This window comes from Pavona decussata, unplaced genomic scaffold (genome assembly GCF_977016875.1).
Source record: "Pavona decussata unplaced genomic scaffold, jaPavDecu1.1 SCAFFOLD_330, whole genome shotgun sequence".
In the NCBI taxonomy this organism is placed as follows: domain Eukaryota; kingdom Metazoa; phylum Cnidaria; class Anthozoa; order Scleractinia; family Agariciidae; genus Pavona; species Pavona decussata.
In genome coordinates, this window is record NW_028145718.1 from 981,908 (window position 1) to 1,000,075 (window position 18,168).

General features: G+C 40.5%; 1 long non-coding RNA gene across 1 annotated transcript; it reads left to right on the forward strand.

The window, feature by feature from the left end:
• Positions 1-1,042: 1,042 nt before the first annotated feature.
• LOC146453481 (uncharacterized) lies at positions 1,043-12,062 on the forward strand. Its single transcript, XR_014859487.1, has 2 exons — positions 1,043-1,427; positions 11,885-12,062. It is a non-coding gene; the product is annotated as an uncharacterized LOC146453481 (long non-coding RNA).
• Positions 12,063-18,168: the final 6,106 nt, after the last annotated feature.

Below are 18,168 nucleotides of genomic sequence, written 5' to 3' on the forward strand. Positions count from 1 at the left end.
TACGGCAGAAGTAGATTCGGTTTGCCCGAATTCACAGGAAAGATTCAGGCCATAGCTCTCGAAGGCGAAAGACAACGATGATCAGACGTGTGTGGATATATTACACTCTAATGCCCGAGATAAACAGACATCCTCTAATCTTACTGCAGTTAAATAGCATACGCATGAAATCACGGGTAGAGAAATCCATGGATCCTCAGTCTTGGCAGATAACATATATTTAGCGCTCCCAGAAATCTTGCTTAATTCGAGCCGATAAACCTAAACAAATGCCACAGAGCTAAAATTGTACCCGGGAATTGTAGTATACACATTGTCATGCATATCGAAAACTAATCCAAACGAACAGTAAGAAAACCTCAATTCAGTATATTTGAGGATTTCTCCTCACCATCACAAGCGCGCCGTCAGACCACATTTTGATCAAAAGGGAAGAATCTCTCATACAAGAAAGCAAAACTGCAAAGGCTTTTATGAACACAACAGACACGGCGGGAGTCGCTTAGCCGGGTCTGTCAACCTCAAATTATAAAGATCTTGCGTAAGGACCATCGTGTTGGTCATCACAGAAAATTCATTATGCTTTGTGAGTTAACGCGCTCGATCTGACTTTTAAAAACTATTACTTCCATCACAAGTGAGTTTTTGACGGGCCTGTAAAATTTCCGCTCGCAGCATCTGTGCTCTCTTGCATTCTCAAATCGAACAAAATCGAGTTTGGAGAGACAATTTCCAGCAAACTAAGAATTCTTCGCCTTTTCATTTCGGCAAAATATATCCAAGTACTCAACAATCAATCACTGAAACGTCGCCTTCGAATCAAGCGCGCAGAACAGTAGCGGAAAGGCCATCTTATCTTCGTCCTCGTCTTTTTCTTGAGCTGTTCGACGCCAGTATGATCCGCATCGGGTCGAACGACTGCAACAACTTCCATTTTGCCTGAATCGCTTGACTCTTTCAGATATCCGTTGGAAAAGTTTCGGTTAAGAACATTACTTCGTTCCCAGTCCCCGGGACACTATTTTTCTCATTTTGGGCCTACTTTGTAGGTTGAGAAAAGATAACATCGGCCTAAGGGAGGTGACGTCATCGGGTTATTCTTCGGAGCAGCCACGATCCGAGATCCGATTATACCGGAAATTGACCTGCATTCACTCTCTTTTACTAGTAATGGCGGACGACGTCGGTGAAATAAAGACTTCGAACGTTTGTTAGGATTCGTTATGGTAGAATACAGAGTTCTTTCTACTTTCGTTTCTCGGCGTCTGAACACTGATCTCAAGGATTTTACGCTCAATTTGTGGAAGAAACGTGGAACTATGAAAACAGTCAAGATTTGCTCAGGTAACATCGACCTACGGGAGGATAACATCGACCTAAGGGAGGTTAACATCGACCTACGGGAGGTTAACATCGACCTAAGGGAGGTACGTTTTAGAGCACCACGTTTGTATCGTATGTGTTATACTGGCACAATCGTACACATGGAAAGCTTATTTGCAAGCATTAAAACTTACAATCTTGCACGGGCTTTTCTAATCGTTGACCTGAGTGTCATTCAAACTCATAACATCCACCTACGGGAGGTTAACATCTACCTAAGGGAGGTAGAGTAGCCTACAGTGTACATTTTATAGTTAATGTTTTATAATAGTCAATTCATACGCATATAAGCTTACACTCTAGCAGGGAAACTTGGGATCATAAGGAGCTTTTCTATCATTGACTTGAATTTCATAATTTTCATTTTTACCAACTCATAACATCCACCTACAGGAGGTAAACATCTACCTAAGGAAGGTTATGGTATTATAATAAGGAAGGATGGACTTGAAGAAAGCTTACGAATCTTAAGGGGCTTTTGCACTTCGTGTACATGCCGTTTTAGAATAAATTTGTTTATAAAGAATTATTATTACTATTATTATTATTAATATTATTATTATTATTATTATTATTATTATTATTAATATTATTATTATTATTATTATTATTATTATTATTATTATTGTTGCGGTTTTTGTTAATTTACACTTTTCCATGTAGGTTTTGGTTTTCCGTATCTTTATCCGTGTTAATTGTGTCCTGCACCCTTCATTCCTTCCTGAACAATTTTTCGCACTATATGTAAATTCAGTGGTATATAATATTTTCAACACTTTCATTTTATCACTCACCCACCTAAATCCAGCAATTGGTATTTTACCAAATCCCTTGATTTGAGTGAATAAATTGCTGATTGAAACCTGTGAGTCTCTTCGTGGCCCTTGCCACTTCATTGTAAAATACCAATTGAAGATTATGGACGGTATCGAAGCTGATGATGCAAGTTCCATCCGAGCGAGTTCCAGGAGTAGAATGCCTAATTCGCTGCAGGACCAAGAAGGAGTTGTACGCGAAAAGCTGAACAGTCTAAAACGGTCTGCAGGAGGCTATGTCGCCACAATGTCTAAAGTGTGTGCTCGAATTGATGATTTATTCGCGGACTTTTCTAACTTGGTGCAAGTGCGGAATCTGCAAGCCACCTTGTCTGATGCATTTAGGAATTATGGAGACAACGTCGCGCGGGCCAAAGCTCTTCTCAGTGACAGCAACGTGGAACTTCACGAAATCCAGGGCGTTTACGAGGCTCAAGAGGTCAGAAAACGTCTGTATGATGAAAGGATCGATCATTTCGCGATCGAAGCTGCTTCGTATTTTAATAAACAAGTGTCAGAAGAATTACCCCGTGTCAACACTTCATCGCCTCGAAGATCGGTGAAATCGCAGAGCAGTCGAATTTCCAAGTTAAGTGCAGCGAGCTCGAGACTTCGCGAAGCCAAAATCGCGGCAGAAAAAGCGGCTCTAATCGAGAAACAAACTGAGCAAAAACGATCGAGGACAATAGCAATGAAAGTCAAGTTATTGGAGCTTGAAATGAAACAAAAGCAATTTGAATTTCAACATCAACTAGAACTAGCGAAGCTCGACGCCGAAAAAGAGGCAGAGGAAGCTCGGGAAAGGACAGAGTTGGCAGATTTGGAGTTCAAGTTAGCAGAGCGCGAGTTTTCTGGTCTGCAGTTTGAGGAAAATCCACCTGAGCGGCGTAGTTTTAACAGAAATATTGACATTGACAGAAACTTTACAAGTGTATCCGACGCTGGTCCGCAAGTTGTCTACCCTCAACCTGTTTCCACGCAATTAGGGTCGATCGCGCAGGTTTGCTCCACGCAGCCATTTTCTCCAACCACGTGTTCCGTCTCATCCACGAGAGTCTCGACCGGCCACGTCACGTCTTCGCGTGTCTCTGTTCTTCCCGACACGTCCTCGCGTGGATCAACGTTGCCTGCGCCCACTTCACGTTTTCCTGAATTTTCTGCCACGTCCTTTCAAGCCCCTGCAGTTCCCGTGGTGTCCTCGCGCGTCTCCTCGTTACCTGCGTACTCTACGTGTCTTACAGATGTTCCACCCATGCCTACGTGTGCTTCCTTGCAAGCCTCTGCAGTTCCCGTGGTGTCCTCGCGCGTCTCCTCGTTACCTGCGTACTCTACGCGTCTTACAGATGTTCCACCCATGCCTACGTGTGCTTCCTTCCAAGCCTCTGCAGTTCCCGTGGTGTCCTCGCGCGTCTCCTCGTTACCTGCGCACTCTACGCGTCCTACAGATTTTCCACCCATGCCTACGTGTGCTTCCTTGCAAGCCTCTGCAGTTCCTGTGGTGTCCTCGCGCGTCTCCACGTTACCTGCGTACCCCACGTGTGTTCCTGATTTCCCACCGATGCCTACGCGTGCTTCTGTGGTTCCTGCTATGTCTGCCTCAATGTTGCCGTCGTCGTATGTTCCCGAGTCTCCACGCGCTAGCTCGTGTGTTCCTGCCATGTACCCGGGTGTCTCCCTGTTTTCTTACCAACCGCCCTACAATGCAGGTCCGATATTCACACATGCAGCTCAAGCCTATGATCCAGTTTGCCTGCCTTGTCACGCAACTTCAGGACATCTTCCACCTTCTCCTCAGCCAATGGGTGAAAGCTTCCTTGCAACTATTGCTACCACAATAGAAAGAATTAGTGCCGATCAAGGTCTACCTCCACTACAAGTGCTTAAGTTTGATGGCTCCCCTGAGAGATATCCACTATTCAGACAGAGGTTTCACCAGATGGTAGAATCGAAGGCATTGGATGAACAGACTAAGATTGCTCGCCTGTTGCAGTTTCTCGAGGGCCCTGCTCTTAGAGCTGTGCAAAGGTACGAGGCCTTGCCAGGAGGTTTAACCAAGGCGTTAGAAGTCCTGCAAAGTCGTTTTGGTCAACCCTTTAAGATCGTAAGAGCTTGCGTCGACACTCTGACCAAAGGTCCCCCCATCGCATCTCAAGACAAGGATGGTCTCCAACGCTATGCAGATATGGCACAAGTCATGTATGATACCCTCGGATCTATGAACTGTTTAGGAGAAATGAACACTGACAATCTCGAGAAAGTGATACTAAGGTTACCCAAATGGCTCCAAGAAAAGTTTCGAGAGCATTTGAAGAAACTTCAACGCCAAGGAAGAATTATCCCCACATTCAAAGACATTGTTGAGTTCCTGAATGACCGAGCTGATTTGGCTAATCATCCGTTTTTCACAACTTCTTCTGAGCTGAAGTCACACAAACGAATTGAAGATCGAGACAAGTCTCATCTGCGTCACCTTACCACTCTTACCACAAGTACCTCTAGGGAGGCCAGCAGACTTGCGATCAATAAAGACACTAAAGCCCTGCCCTTTGTGTGTCCAGTGCCACCCACTCTATCGCTGCGGGGTATTCAAGTCCAAGCCCGTCGAGGAGAGGAGGGCCTTAGTCAACAGAAAGCGGATTTGCTTCAACTGCATCAACTCTACAGAACACACGGCCAGTTCGTGCAAGTCGCCGATGCGTTGTAAGGTACCTGGATGTGGAAGGTCTCACCACACATTGCTTCACCTGTCAGGTCCATCCCGAGAAAACGCTGATCATCACACTAACAACACTGAAGTCACAGTCATCCCAACCATGCCTGCTGTCCTGCCAAGCGACCAAGATGCTGTCTCGAGCACGTGCGCTACTGCAACAATGGCCGAATCCTCTGAGATCTACCTGCAGATCATGCCCCTCAAGATCATCGCCAACGATGGACGATATACAACCACTTACGGCTTGATCGACTCCGGCTCCGACGTCACTATGATTGACCCATCCCTCGCCGATCAGCTTGGTATTCAAGGCGAAATGGGACAACTCCTCCTTTCCACAGTAAGCCAAAGAGACAAACAGGAGAATGGAGTAAAGGTTGACTTCAAAATAGCGCCCGTTGATGATCAGCACTCACACCAGATTACTGTGCGCAATGCATGGGCTGTACGAGACCTTACCATCCCGCTTAAGCATGTAACAGCTCGCAAGAAGATGGAGCAATGGTCGCATTTGTGTCAAGTTCCTTTTCCCGAAGTAGAAAGAAAGAAGGTTTCTATCCTTATTGGAACGAACATCCAGGAAGCCTTTATTCCGTTGGAAGTTAGAAAAGGAAGACCTAATGAGCCCTTCGCGATACGATCCTGCCTTGGCTGGAGTATCCTTGGCGGTTCCGGCAGTGTAGACGGTAGACGTCAGTTTAACCTGCATCATGCTTCTTCTGAAGATGTTTCTCTCAATCGACAGTTGGAAGAATTCTGGCGAATTGAGTCCCACAGCACCGTGAAAGAAGCCTTTGGGCCAATGTCTGTTGAGGATCGAAAGGCGCTGAAGATAATAGAGAACACAATCTCTAAGGTTGACGGCCATTACCAGATGGGCCTTCTCTGGAGGCAGGAAGTACCCTACCTTCCATTTAATAGAGCCTTGGCAGAAGGTCTGAAAAGGAGATTTAACCGGGATCCTGGCCTAGAGGAAAAGTACCGTTCGGTCATAGATGACTACGTTACTAAAGGATATGCAAGACAGCTAAATGAAGAAGAGGCCTCTAAGAGATCCAAGATCACTTGGTACTTACCACACCACCCGGTGCTAAACGTTAACAAGCCCAACAAAGTACGCGTGGTATTTGATGCTGCCGCTAAATTTGATGGCACTTCCCTGAACGATCGGTTGTACCATGGCCCAGATCTCACAAATAATCTGGTTGGCGTACTTATTCGCTTTCGAGAGGAAGAAACTGCGTTCACAGCTGACGTAGAGGCGATGTTCCATCAAGTCAAAGTTCTTCCAGAGGATGCAGACGCCCCAAGGTTCTTGTGGTGGAATGCTTCTTCAAATCTCCCCCCTAAGGAATATCAGATGCCTGTCCACATATTTGGAGCAACTTCATCCCCTTGCTGTGCCAACAAGGCACTTCGAGAGACGGCAGACGATAATAAAGGCCGGTATAGCTCTGAAGTCATCAAGACCGTACACAGAAATTTCTACGTTGATGATGTACTGAAATCTGCGCCGACAACAGAGAAGGCGATTTGGCTTGTAGACCAGCTGACCAGGCTACTGAGTGAGGGCGGCTTCCACCTAACGAAGTTCACAAGCAACAGTAGGCAGGTGTTAAAGGCCCTCCCACTAGAGGAACGAGCGAATCCTTCTATCAATCTCGACCTCAGCCAACTTCCTATCAGCCGCTATCACACTGGGATGCAGCTTCGGATACCTTGCAATTCAAGGTTGTTCCCACGAACAAGCCTCCAACTAAACGTGGCATTCTTTCGACTGTTAGTTCCCTATTCGATCCACTTGGTTTTTTGGGCCCGTTTCTCCTCCCAGTCAAAGTCATTCTTCAAGAACTGTGGAGAATGGACGTCCAGTGGGATGACCCTATTCCAGAGCCTTTGCTACCACAGTGGAATGGATGGGTAGAGTCTCTGCCCCTTGTTGCGAACATCAAGATTCCGCGATGTTTCAAGTCATTTTCTAGCACCCGAGTCATCACCGATGTCCAAATGCACTATTTTTCTGACGCATCCAACAAAGGTTCCGCTGCAGTTGGCTACTTAAGGCTCGTTGATGATACGGGAAAGGTCCATTGCGCCTTTGTTATGGAAAAGACCCGCAATTCCCCGCTGAAACAGTGGTCCATACCGCGTTTAGAGTTACAGTCAGCAGTGGTAGCTACACGCTTGCATCTACTGATACGCGACGAGCTTGACATACCCCTTCAAGGTGTTACGTTCTGGACAGAATCTTTGATGACCTTGCAGTACATTACGAACGAGAAGAGGCGATTCAAGCCATTCGTTGCTAATCGAGTGAACGAAATTCATGAAGCCTCGACTCCTCAGCAATGGCGACATGTGCCAACATCACTGAACCCAGCTGACGATGGTTCCAGAGGGATGAAGCTACATGATCTTGACCCAAATTGCCGCTGGCTCTCTGGCCCAAGTTTCCTCCTGAAGCCCGAAGAACATTGGCCAGTTAGAAGGATTGGCAATATTCCAGAAGACGACAGTGAAGTTCAAGTTGAAAGAACCGTCATGGTGATTGACCGTGGATCATCACTGGACCTGCTTCTCCGTCGCTATTCTTCTTGGCCTCGCCTCTTAACTCTTGTCGCCTGGTTGTTACGTTTCGTTAACCATGTTCAGAACAAAGGAACTTCTACTGAGAGAGGTGGAATATCCCTTTCAGAGATACGGTGCTCTTCCAAGAAAATTGTACAGTTGGTACAACGCCAAGCCTTTGCTGAAGAGATTGATTCCTTAGTCGAAGGTCATCCAGTTAAATGTCAAAGCAAGCTTGCAACTCTTCTTCCTGTACTCGTAGAAGGAACCGTGCGCGTGGGAGGAAGAATTCGTCACGCTCCTATCGCCTTCGAAGCTGCCCATCCGATGATACTTCCTAAAGATCATCCAGTTTCTACCCTGATCGTGCGCTACTACCACGAAATCCTGGGGCACGCCGGTCGAGAGCACGTACTTTCCTTCATACGACAACATTTCTGGATTATTCAAGCAAGGTCACTCGTGCGCCATGTTCTACGAAGATGCATCGATTGTCGCAAGCGAAATGAAGTCCCCATGACTCAGTTGATGGCTGACCTGCCAAAGGAACGTCTCACTCCCTATGATCGGCCGTTCACCTACACAGGAGTCGACTTCTTTGGCCCATTCTACGTGAAGCGTGGTCGGAGTTCAGAAAAGGTGTACGGTTGCCTCTTTACCTGCCTTACCAGTCGCGCCGTGCATATAGAAGACGTGACTTCATTAGAGTCCGATGCCTTTATTCAAGCCCTCCGCAGATTCATCTCGAATCGTGGGTGTCCCAAAGAAATCTGGAGCGATAACGGAACAAATTTCGTCGGAGCGGACAAGGAAATTCGCGACTCTATTCTTCAGTGGAATCAGGATGATCTAAACAAGCAACTGATTAAGGACGGGATTAATTGCTCCTTGTGCCCAATGTTCCAGCGGAAATTCCAGCCTCCAGCCGCGAGCCATATGAATGGGGTCTGGGAACGGTTAATTCGAAGTGTGCGTAAGACCATGAAGGCGATCCTTGGCAATCCAGATGCGTTGGTTGGACTGGAAACCTTACGCACGGTCTTCGCAGAGGTTGTTACCATTCTCAACAGTCGCCCGCTTACTCCCAGCAGTGATGATCCAAGCGACCCGGAACCACTCACTCCGAACCACCTTCTGCTGCAACAGGAAAATCTCGCTCTGCCCCCAAGTCTGTTTGTTCGCGAAGATCTTTACAGAAGAAAACAATGGAGGAGAGCCCAATTCCTTGCTGACTGCTTCTGGAAACGGTGGCTAAGAGAATACGTTCCAGCTTTACAGCAACGCCAAAAATGGGTTCGCGAGAAAGGAAACTTGAAGGTCAATGATCTCGTAATGCTTGTGGATGAAAATTCCCCTCGTGGAAGATGGCTCCTTGGCAGAGTTATGAAGATCTTTCCTGGCCACGACCAACGCGTCCGAGTTGGAGAAGTCAAAACGAAGAATTCAACGCTCGTGAGGCCGATTTCAAAACTTGTATTGCTGGAAGAAGAAGATTAGTAACATTGACATTCGCCTACAGTTATTCTCAGAAACCTCTTGGACAGTTTGAATGCGCTAGCTCTAAGAACTTTCAGTGACTGCTTAATTGATTCGCTTTTATTGCTGAATTTCCGCAAATTCAGCGAAGCCTCCCAGGATGTTGCGGTTTTTGTTAATTTACACTTTTCCATGTAGGTTTTTGTTTTCCGTATCTTTATCCGTGTTAATTGTGTCCTGCACCCTTCATTCCTTCCTGAACAATTTTTCGCACTATATGTAAATTCAGTGGTATATAATATTTTCAACACTTTCATTTTATCACTCACCCACCTAAATCCAGCAATTGGTATTTTACCAAATCCCTTGATTTGAGTGAATAAATTGCTGATTGAAACCTGTGAGTCTCTTCGTGGCCCTTGCCACTTCAATTATTATTATTATTATTATTATTATTATTATTATTATTATTATTATTATTATTATTATTATTATTATTATTATTATTATTATTATTATTATTATTATTATTATTATTAGTTGAAAAGCCTTTTAATCTCACTAGAATGAGATTAATGAGAGTTTTCTCATTTTTTTATTTACACTCATAACATGGAATATAATATGTTATTATCAATATTGTTTTTTGGCAACACACTGACCTACGCTGGGCCATTTATATTCATCTAATGAAACACTTTTACAGCCATAAAGATTTGCTGTGAGAGGTGTTATGGGTTTAAATAAAAAAATTGCAGGTGCATTAAAATAGCATAATAGCTTGTTATGATGGTTAAAGGCAATTGTTTTTTGTTGTTGTTGTCGTTTTTTCTTGGTTGACCCCATCAACCTGTAATTTCCACATTAAATTTTGCTAGAAGTGACTGTTTATGACTATTGAAATGATAGATCATTTTTAAAAATATAGCCCTTAATATGTCAGAATTTATTTTAATTTAATTTGTGATCTGACTTAAAAGAGGTTTGACTGTTTGACTGCTTCATTTTTTTATTTGCCATTAACCAAAAAATACAACATAAATACATTAAAGATGATACACAATATTCCTACTAAACCATTTACAAGAGTTAATGTGTTAAAGGCTAGGAAGCCTATATAGAAGCCTGGGGCTTATTAACTATAGGCTTCCTGGAACTATAGGATAAACCATAGAAGTTAATGGCACTGAATGAAAATTCCAATTAATTTTTTTAAAAGAAGAAAAAAAAGAAAAGGTGTGTAGCTCAACAAAGAGTCAATTTAACTGAGAAAGAAGGAATTTTTTAAGTCTTTTGCCAAACAAACTGATACTTTCACTGTTTTGAATTTCACGACTAAGCGAGTTGAAAAATGTAGGACCTTGAAACCGAATTGAGAATTTTCGAAGATTAGTTAGACAATAAGATATATAGAAAAGGTTGGAATTTCTTGTCTTATAAGAATGTATCTGGCTTGCAAGAGTAAACATATCACGAAAATAATTTGGAAGTAAGCTTCTTTTACAGTCAATCCAGGTCACGCGTGAACAGTAATTCCAAGAATGAAATGAACATTCGAATTTCTCTTTGTAATGTCCGACGTGTGAATGAAATGTTGGACATCTCTCTGGAAATCGTTCCGAAAAAGACGCATTAACTGAAAAAAAGATTCAAAATACTTGGGAAACAATTATTATTCTTGAAATATTCAATTCAGCAATGCAAAGAAAAATTCATAGCTTTATACTGTCAATAAGCTAGGGAAATTTATACGGGAACTCTGAAATCTCGTTGGCGATTTTGAAAACTGACATGTAAATTTCAAAACTCCGGTCAAATTTCAAAAATATCGTTTACGCGTGACCTGGGTTGACTGTAAAAAGATACATAAATTTACCTATGTGGTATAAATAAATGTCAGAGAATTTTAAAATCTCCTGTTCTTTAAAAAGAACACCAGTACGAGCATCAAAAGAAACTTTAGATATTATTCTGATTATCTTCTTTTGCAGAACAATAGTCCGATTTAAATTAGACTGATATGTCGATCCCCACACAGAAACACAATAAATTAAGTAAGGGTAAACTAGACTATAGTACAAGGAGCATAAGGAGCTTTTGGGAAGGCAAAAACTAGACTTATAAATAATACCTATTGATTTTGATATTTTTCTGGAAACACTAAGAATGTGAGGCTTCCATGACAAATGCTCATCGAGGATAACACCTAAAAATACTGTCTCTTTAACACGTTCAATTGCATTGTTGTCAATTTGAATAGATATGAAGTGTTTTCCTCCTTTGGGGTGGTCTAAAAACCATAAAATTTGATTTTTTAAAGTTAATGGACAGCTTGTTTGCTCGACACCATTGTTAAGCATTTCAGAATTCAAGATTCCAGGAAGCAAGTTAAAATCTTTGTGGGAGAAAAATATGTTTGTATCATCTGCAAAAAGAATAAAATCCACGACCTTTGACACGTTACACAGATCATTTATATAGACTAGAAAGAGTAGGGGACCTACAGTGTAGTATAGAACCCTGAGGCACCCCGCACTTAATTTCGCAAGACTCCGTACTGACACCATTAAATTCCACATATTGTTGTCTATTCCTTAGATAGCTTTCGAACCCTCTAAGTGAAGTGCCATGAACACCATAATGCTCTAATTTTGAAATCAAAATGTTATGATCAACGGTGTCAAAGGCCTTGGACAAGTCTATAAAAATACCAACTGTGCATTCCTTATTGTCAATGACGGAAGAGATTTTGTCATATAAACAAGCAAGAGCATAAGCGCTAGCGGTGGAGTAATGCTTGCGAAAACCATACTGATTGTCAGAGAGAATGTTATGATTATTATGAAACCTTAAAAGACAATTCTACAGTACTCTCTCATTGCTTACTACAGTACATTAACAAAATTGGTTTCATTTTATTTCTTTTCAGAATGCAATACTTAAACTGCACAGACCGCTGAAGAAACAGCTACTTCAAAGACACTTATGAGTCATTAATTCCACAAAAGACATTGTGTACTCAATTCATACGCATAGAAGCTTACTCTTCAGCAGGGAAACTTGGGATCATAAAGAGCTTTTTTATCATTGACTTGAATTTCATTTTATTTTTAACAAGTGATAACAATTCCACCTACGTATACAGGAGGTAAACATCTACCTGAGGGAGGTTATGATGTTTAAAGCACCATGCAAGTATGTATTATAATAGGGAAGAATTGACTTGAAGAAAGCTTATGAATCTTAAGGTGCTTTTGCACTTCGTACACAAGGCCCTCAAATTTGGAATGACAACCCTCTTGATTTAGGTAATTCGCTTACTATCTCGAATTGTAGACAAAAACTTAGAGATAACTTCCAATCAAATTGTGAATTCATGTCCTTTTGAGCTCTCGTATACAGGGCTTAGCTTAATTTAATATTTTATTTGTTATTTATTTAATTTTTTCATTTAAGTTATTATTATTATTATTATTATTATTATTATTATTATTATTATTATTATTATTATTATTACCACTATTATTAACATTAATATTTATCTATTTATTTGTAAACTGTAAAGTAATTGCACCATTTTGACCAATCTCCTGTATGAATTGTGCATGCCATATAAGCCCCCAGCTTCGGCATCTCAAAATCGATTTATTACTTATTACCATGCACTCTCTTGTACTATTATTATGAATAAAGAGCATAATAATTTTATATATTATATTGTCTCAGTTGTTCAATAATTATTGTTTTCAAACAGAAGAAAAAAAAAGAGAAAAGTCCAAATTCTCCCATGCCAAAGGTACAGTGCAAATTCAGTTCACTTTCTCTACCCCAGCCAAATTCAATTCCCTTCTTCCCTGGCATGGTACATGGTCAAATGCCATGTGGGGGGGGGGAGGCATTTATTTTTTGTTCAAATTTGACTTGTTCTCCAACTCATGACAAAGTTCCACCCGTATTTAGAAGCATGGAGCTTACTTGATAACAAATGACACGTCATGAGCTTAAAACATGAAAATGAAAACATATTTAGGGGTAGTCATTTGGATCTTTTGAAAAGCACACTCAAAGGTTCATGGCATGGCTCAATTTCATTTTGACCTTTACTTAAGGTACAGATTTGTTGACTTACAAAATAATAGCTCTTTATGTCATATCTTTTTGACTCAATAGCCATAAAGGTTAGCAACCATAACTGTAATTGAATGTGGATATTTGAAAGATACATTTCAATATCAGGTGAAAGATTAAGTAGAAGAAAGGTCTACCCTCGGTTTTTGCACGGTTTATCACTATGCGGGAAAAACAGATCTTGGTAGCAGGTATTAAAATCCAAAAAGGAAATTGGGGGTAACCACACATTTTTTAGTGATAACTAAGCAACAATTATTCTAAAAAACAGCAAAATACAAAGCAATGCATGGCACTTTTTTCCAAATTGAAGCTTTATTATCTCTGAAAAATGCATGGTTTCCCCCCAATTTTGGATACCAAAATCACTTGCTAAGTTCTGCTTCTCCGCATAGTTTTAGTGCGCAAAAATATCCCTGTAATAGTAGGCACCACCCATAGGAAACCCGAGTATCTCCAGATGCGCAGAACGTATGTGCAGTAACAATAGTAGGCACCGTCCTTAAGTTGTAGAAAGGACTAAGAATCTTTCTTCCAATTAAACATTACTAAAAAATGTTGGTCATTTTGTATCTTTGCACTCTAAGTAGGACATATATACCAATCTACACAATTTCCTGCCAGAGAGGAACAGCATTATGACCATTTGCATCCAATCCATCATTATATGGGAGATCCTCCTTCAATTAACCCTACAAACTTGAATATCAAATTTTACATAATTTTGCCACATGACGAGAGGTCAAGCTTGACAATAACAGTTCAACAACATCTGTTGTACACAATGTCTTTTGAGGAATTAATGAGTCATAGGTGTCTTTCAAGTAGCACTTTCTTCAGCGGTCTGCACAGTTTAAGTATTGCATTCTGAAAAGAAATAAAATAAAACCAATATTGTAAATGTACTGTAGTAAGCAGTCAAACAGTCAAACCTCTTGTAACTGATCACAAATTAAATTAAAATAAATTCTGACATATTAAGGGTTATATTTTTAAAAATGATCTATCATTTCAACAGTCATAAACAGTCACTTCTAGCAAAATTTAATGTGGAAATTACAGGTTGATGGGGTCAACCAAGAAAAAACGACAACAACAACAAAAAAACAATTGCCTTTAATCATCATAACAAGCTATTATGCTATTTTAATGCACCTGCAATTTTTCTATTTAAACCCATAACACCTCTCACAGCAAATCTTTATGGCTGTAAAAGTGTTTCATTAGATGAATATAAATGGCCCAGCGTAGGTCAGTGTGTTGCCAAAAAATATTATTGATAATAATTAACAGCTATTTCGCGAGCGCACGTTGGATATGAGATGATAGATAGCCAACGAGGCGCGCAGCGTCGAGTTGGCTATAATCATCTCATATCCAACAAGCGCGAGTGGAATAATTGTTTTATTAAAAAACAATCAAGAAACATTGGTAGATCTTGTTCATTTCGCTTTGCAAGAACAATTAGAAGACAATTTAATGGTCTCTATTTCTCGGGCATGGTATAATGGCTCATATACCATGGCCGCTAAGCCAATCAAATCGCTCGAATTACATTATACAATGATCCAGTTTTTAATAATATATTATATTCCATGTTATGAGTGTAAATAAAAAAATGAGAAAACTCTCATTAATCTCATTCTAGTGAGATTAAAAGGCTTTTCAAATAATAATAATAATAATAATAATAATAATAATGAAAATAATAATAATAATAATAATAATAATAATAATTCTTTATAAACAAATTTATTCTAAAACGGCATGTACACGAAGTGCAAAAGCCCCTTAAGATTCGTAAGCTTTCTTCAAGTCCATCCTTCCTTATTATAATACCATAACCTTCCTTAGGTAGATGTTTACCTCCTGTAGGTGGATGTTATGAGTTGGTAAAAATGAAAATTATGAAATTCAAGTCAATGATAGAAAAGCTCCTTGTGATCCCAAGTTTCCCTGCTAGAGTGTAAAACATAAACTATAAAATGTACACTGTAGGCTACTCTACCTCCCTTAGGTAGATGTTAACCTCCTGTAGGTGGATGTTATGAGTTTGAAATGACACTCAGGTCAACGATTAGAAAAGCCCGTGCAAGATTGTAAGTTTTAATGCTTGCAAATAAGCTTTCCATGTGTACGATTGTGCCAGTATAACACATACGATACAAACGTGGTGCTCTAAAACGTACCTCCCTTAGGTCGATGTTAACCTCCCGTAGGTCGACGTTAACCTCCCGTAGGTCGATGTTACCTGAGCAAATCTTGACTGTTTTCATAGTTCCACGTTTCTTCCACAAATTGAGCGTAAAATCTTGAGATCAGTGTTCAGACGCCGAGAAACGAAAGTAGAAAGAACTCTGTATTCTACCATAACGAATCCTAACAAACGTTCGAAGTCTTTATTTCACCGACGTCGTCCGCCATTACTACTAAAAGAGAGTGAATGCAGGTCAATTTCCGGTATAATCGGATCTCGGATCGTGGCTGCTCCGAAGAATAACCCGATGACGTCACCTCCCTTAGGCCGATGTTATCTTTTCTCAACCTACTTTGTACGACTAAAAAAGCACCTTATTGTTTTTTCTGTAACTGAATTTCGTAATTAAGACATGGTAAACTTCAAAAAACCGCAAAAAAAATTTACTTCATAGGCACTTTAAACACCAAAGAACTAGAAAACACCCCTTTTTCACAATGCAATCCAAATTTCTGAGGTAACTTAGATCTTCCGAACAGATATTCACCGAACCGTTCAGTGCCCTGTGAACTCTGTGCCCTCCCTTTCATACAGGGAAACATTGGTGAGGGTATTTAGCTAATTATTTAGCACAGTTGCTTCTTTCGAGTTTTCAGAGTTTAAATTGTATTGTACCCAACTGTTGAACTTTGATTTGGGTGTACAGGTAATATTTGCTTTCAGGTGTATAATAGTAATTTAGATTTATACAATTGTAACAGACAGCATTCGTATCGGCTGAGGTATTGAACTAGCTTATACACGATTACCCTGATGGAATCGAGGGATCTAGCCCATGGACATCAGGATAGCGATACTCCAATGATCGAGCTAATAAAGGTCCTAGTAGAGAACTACAATCTGGGACAAAAACCTTGAAACAGTTTGTAGGAATTATCCCCAACATTTAATGGTAATCGCATAGTAAATATCTTCAAATTTACGAAACATGCTACTGACAAGTTATTTCAACATCAGCAATGTCAGTGAAGACCACGAAGAATGAAGAGCTACTCCGAACAACACTCAATGAAGCCAAAACGCACAGACAAAACATCATATGACTGAACATTGTGTAGCAAACTTAAGCTCAGTTTAATGTGAGAACAATTTCAAAGAACAGTTAATACACAATTTGTTTATTTTGTTTTTTGAGCACAGGTTACAATTTCCAAAAATTTTCTTACAATTGATTTCCGAGATACAAATTTGTCACCATAGTCGGAGAAATTGCAGCCGACTAAAAAGGTTTTTGGTTGCGGAAAGATGAGCGATGTTTCTCCACTGATGCCAAGTTTCCGGTTTCTAGAATCAAATGATTGTTGCGTCATTCGATAAAATACCGTACATAAATTGACATTTTCCCTTTTCGCACGTGTTGTGGACAAAATGAGTGAAAAATTTATGAATTGCAAGCCTAAAATAAAATTCAGTAGACGTTTTTAGAAACACTCAAATAACTCAACCAAGTATGAAGGCCGGTCAAGTTTCGTTTTCAATTTTCCTATACATTTCTCTTCAAAGATTTTACACGTGGACGTTAAATTCGTATATTTCCCCGGCGAGGCTCAACACAGTTTCAACCTACGTTGTCGAGATTTTTCAAGAACATAGAAAAATTACTCTCTTTTCAGAACATGATGTCTGATCACACTCGGCTGACGAATTCGCACCTCGCAAATCGATTGGAAGGAAACGTGTGGGAGTTGGTAAATTAGCCTCTAGTTTCTTGCCTCACCCATCCAAGATGGCGTCGTTTAACGTAACAAGGTCTATACGGCTTTTATGCATACTAGTAGGGCAAACGTATACTAATAATTGTATTGGTAATCCATTGAAGGAAACTGCTGAAAAGGATAGCCATTTTTCGAAGACATTCCGGCCAGACTCTACACAAAAACTTTATGCAAGATGGGGGTTGAATGTAACGCATGAATGATACTTCGATGTAGTCATCTGTCTTTAGATCATAAATTTTTACCTTGACAGTCTTAATTAGTGTAACCTACAACTGAGCACGCCCTGATCACATGATCTGCATGATTGACCATAATAAAATCCTTCTTTTCCATTGGTTAATACATTAATAGATTAAAAGCGGCGCACCCTAATATCTGTATTTTAGCTGAATGCTTCCACTGAACCTCGCCTTAGCATCCTAGATCAAAGAAGCTAGCTATCTGTTGAATTGCTGTCCCTTGCACGCTCTAAGATCCACCAAAATGAAGACTCTGTTTGTTTTCGCCTTTCTTCTTAGCATCTCTGTTGGTAAGTCCTTCTTAACGCTAAAATTACAGTATTTTAATTCTGTAAACGGAAGGTCCACTCTGTGAGTTTAATAAACTCTCTAGCGACGCGGAAAGTTTTACTTGATTCCTTATTTTTGGACACGAGGGCATTTGATTTACAGGACTCATTAGGCCTTAAGAATATAAATCATGCAACGCTTTATAATCACTTGAAACTTGCATGTGGCAAATTTATAATGGCTTGTAAGCGCGCTCACGTTTGTTTGATGTTGCTCAGGAAAAGGGTGGGGCGTGCGAGCTCGATCTGTCCTTCTCGCAACTTAAATTTATGCTTCTCTTTCATACTCGGCTGTCAACTGATAAATACTACCTGATGATTATTTGAGAAGTGTAGTCAATTTAGAGTCGATCATCGTCGAGAAAATTGGTCCATTTGAAGTGAGAAAATGCGAAGTTCCGTGATGTGCGTGCTATACGAGCACAATATAAATGGTTCTTCAGGTCATTGTTAAAAGACCGTGTGGAAATCGAACAAATGTGGCTTTTGTAAAGGCCTGTTTTACTTTGCAATAAGACCGGGAAAATTAGGATAAGGAGGGA